The 3,425-nt window shown below is 45.5% G+C and overlaps 1 non-coding gene across 1 annotated transcript; it reads left to right on the top strand.

Annotated features, from left to right (window-relative positions):
- The first annotated feature begins 2,358 nt into the window (after nt 1–2,358).
- trnaa-ugc (transfer RNA alanine (anticodon UGC)) lies at nt 2,359–2,434 on the top strand. The gene has a single exon. It is a non-coding gene; the product is annotated as a tRNA-Ala (tRNA).
- The last annotated feature ends 991 nt before the right edge of the window (nt 2,435–3,425 follow it).

The following is a 3,425-nucleotide window of genomic DNA, read 5'->3' as shown; positions in this document are numbered from 1 at the left end:
TATAGACACTATGACCTGGGATTTACTATGGTCTTCTATGTAGAAGAACCCCTTACAGTATTATAGACACTATGACCTGGGATTTACTATGGTCTTCTATGTAGAAGAACCCCTTACAGTATTATAGACACTATGACCTGGGATTTACTATGATCTATGTAGAAGAACCCCTTACAGTATTATAGACACTATGACCTGGGATTTACTATGGTCTATGTAGAAGAACCCCTTACAGTATTATAGACACTATGACCTGGGATTTACTATGGTCTTCTATGTAGATGAACCCCTTACAGTATTATAGACACTATGACCTGGGATTTACTATGGTCTTCTATGTAGAAGAACCCCTTACAGTATTATAGACACTATGACCTGGGATTTACTATGGTCTTCTATGTAGAAGAACCCCTTACAGTATTATAGACACTATGACCTGGGATTTACTATGGTCTTCTATGTAGAAGAACCCCTTACCTTGTAAAGAGTCCTGTGTAGCTTGTGAGCATCATAGAACAGAACATGTTACATGTGTGTGATCGTGAGAGTCTCTATGTGACATGACATAGGCCACAACCCTTCTTCCATAATGGTGGTGTATCTAACATGACATAGGCCACAACCCTTCTTCCATAATAGTGGTGTATCTAACATGACATAGACCACAAACCTTCTTCCATAATAGTGGTGTATGTAACATGACATAGACCACAACCCTTCTTCCATAATAGTGTTGTATCTAACATGACATAGGCCACAACCCGTCTTCCATAATGGTGGTGTATGTAACATGACATAGACCACAACCCTTCTTCCATAATAGTGGGGTATGTAGCATGACATAGACCACAACCCTTCTTCCATAATAGTGGTGTATGTAGCATGACATAGACCACAACCCTTCTTCCATAATAGTGGTGTATCTAACATGACATAGACCACAACCCTTCTCCCATAATAGTGGTGTATGTAGCATGACATAGGCCACAACCCTTCTTCCATAATGGTGGTGTATGTAGCATGACATAGACCACAACCCTTCTTCCATAATAGTGGTGTATGTAGCATGACATAGGCCACAACCCTTCTTCCATAATGGTGGTGTATGTAGCATGACATAGACCACAACCCTTCTTCCATAATAGTGGTGTATGTAGCATGACATAGACCACAACCCTTCTTCCATAATAGTGGTGTATGTAGCATGACATAGACCACAACCCTTCTTAACTACTGCCCAGAGCTCATTTCATGGAACAGGAATAAGTGTTCCAGTTCCCATCATCTTCAAATGCCGGCAGAGAACAAATTACCATCCAGAAACGAACTCTCATGAACCTCTAATTGTTCCTTATAGCTAGCTACACAACAGTGCCAGAGGTTACTTGCTATGTAAAAACAATGTTGGTGCCTGTTGCAAATCAAACTGAAATGAAAGATAACCTGACATGCTTCACTCCAGAGAGACCCCAATGACCCAGCATACCATGCTTCACTCCAGCCAGACCCCACGGACCCTGCATACCATGCTTCACTCCAGAGAGACCCCTTTGACCCAGCATACCATGCTTCACTCCAGCCAGACCCCAATGACCCAGCAAACCATGCTTCAATCCAGAGAGACCCCACTGACCCAGCATACCATGCTTCACTCCAGAGAGACCCCAATGACCCACCCACCATGCTTCACTCCAGAGAGACCCCAATGACCTAGCATACCATGCTTCACTCCAGAGAGACCCCACGGACCCAGCATACCATGCTTCACTCCAGAGAGACCCCACTGACCCAGCATTACATGCTTCACTCTAGAGAGACCCCAATGACCCAGCATACCATGCTTCACTCCAGAGAGACCCCACGGACCCAGCATACCATGCTACTCACTCCAGAGAGACCCCAATGACCCAGCATACCATGCTTCACTCCAGAGAGACCCCAATGACCCAGCATACTGTGCTTCACTCCAGAGAGACCCCACTGACCCAGCATACCATGCTTCACTCCAGCCAGACCCCACTGACCCAGCATACCATGCTTCATTCCATAGAGACCCCACTGACCCAGCATACCATGCTTCACACCAGAGAGACCCCACTGACCCAGCATACCATGCTTCACTCCAGCCAGACCCCACTGACCCAGCATACCATGCTTCACTCCAGAGAGACCCCAATGACCCAGCATACCATGCTTCACTCCAGAGAGACCCCACGGACCAGCATACCATGCTTCACTCCAGAGAGACCCCACTGACCCAGCATTACATGCTTCACTCTAGAGAGACCCCAATGACCCAGCATACCATGCTTCTCACTCCAGAGAGACCCCAATGACCCAGCATACCATGCTTCACTCGGTCCCGTGTGGCTCAGTTGGTAGAGCGTGGTGTTTGCAACGCCAGGGTTGTGGGTTCGATTCCCACGGGGGACCAGTACGGAGAAAAAATGTATGAGATGTATGCATTCACTACTGTAAGTCGCTCTGGATAAGAGCGTCTGCTAAATGACTAAAATTTAAATTAAATTTAAATTTGTACATTTTTTTTGATTTTTTTTTTGAATTTTTCAAAAAAAAATTCACTCCAGAGAGACCCCACTGACCCAGCATGCCATACTTCACTCCATAGAGACCCCACTGACCCAGCATACCATGCTTCACTCCAGAGAAACCCCACTTACCTAGCATACCATGCTTCACTCCAGAGAAACCCCACTGACCCAGCATACCATGTTTCACTACAGCCAGATCTCACAGACCCAGCACACCATGCTTCACTCCATAGAGACCCAGCGACACTAAATACCCTTCTCGTTTTTCAGAGAAAGCAGCCAGTTTCACCGTGGTCAGATCACAGAACATCTCAATCCTGGCCAAAGACCTGTGATGGCTTTAGAACAACCATTGTATGCTCTTAGTTCAGTGGAGCTTTTCCTAATGTTTGGTGGACTTCACATAGAGACGGTCCTAAGACACACAACAGGAGAACTTTGATGGCTCAGGTTGGACATCTGCCTTGTGTGAAGCTGAGGTGGCACCTTCAGGGATAGCAAGCTCATTATTGAAGGCAGCACACTTGACTAAAACCAGGCACAGTCATCAAGTTACTTTGTTTTCATTGTCAAAAATGCTTGGCTATTGGAGTCCACATGTGTTTCTTTTGATACATGGATATCAGACATGATTCAGAGGTATGCAAACTTCCAGTTCTGGAAAATGTGTCTTGAATTTGAGAGACTTATGATTTTTATGTCCGTGCACACAGAACTATAGATTCCATGGCAGCTGAACCATTTCAACCCTTCATCCGGATTGGTCCACTTTCACATTGCTTGAGAGATAGCTGTGTTCTCTCTGACAAGACAACCAGCTTGAGAGATAGCTGTGTTCTCTGACAAGACAACCAGCTTGAGAGATAGCTGTGT

The sequence above is a fragment of the Salmo salar genome, chromosome 06, assembly GCF_965601325.2.
Source record: "Salmo salar chromosome 06, fSalSal1, whole genome shotgun sequence".
Taxonomy (NCBI): Eukaryota; Metazoa; Chordata; class Actinopteri; order Salmoniformes; family Salmonidae; genus Salmo; species Salmo salar.
The sequence above is the reverse complement of the archived record's forward strand: the minus strand, read 5'-3'. Positions and strand labels throughout refer to the sequence as shown.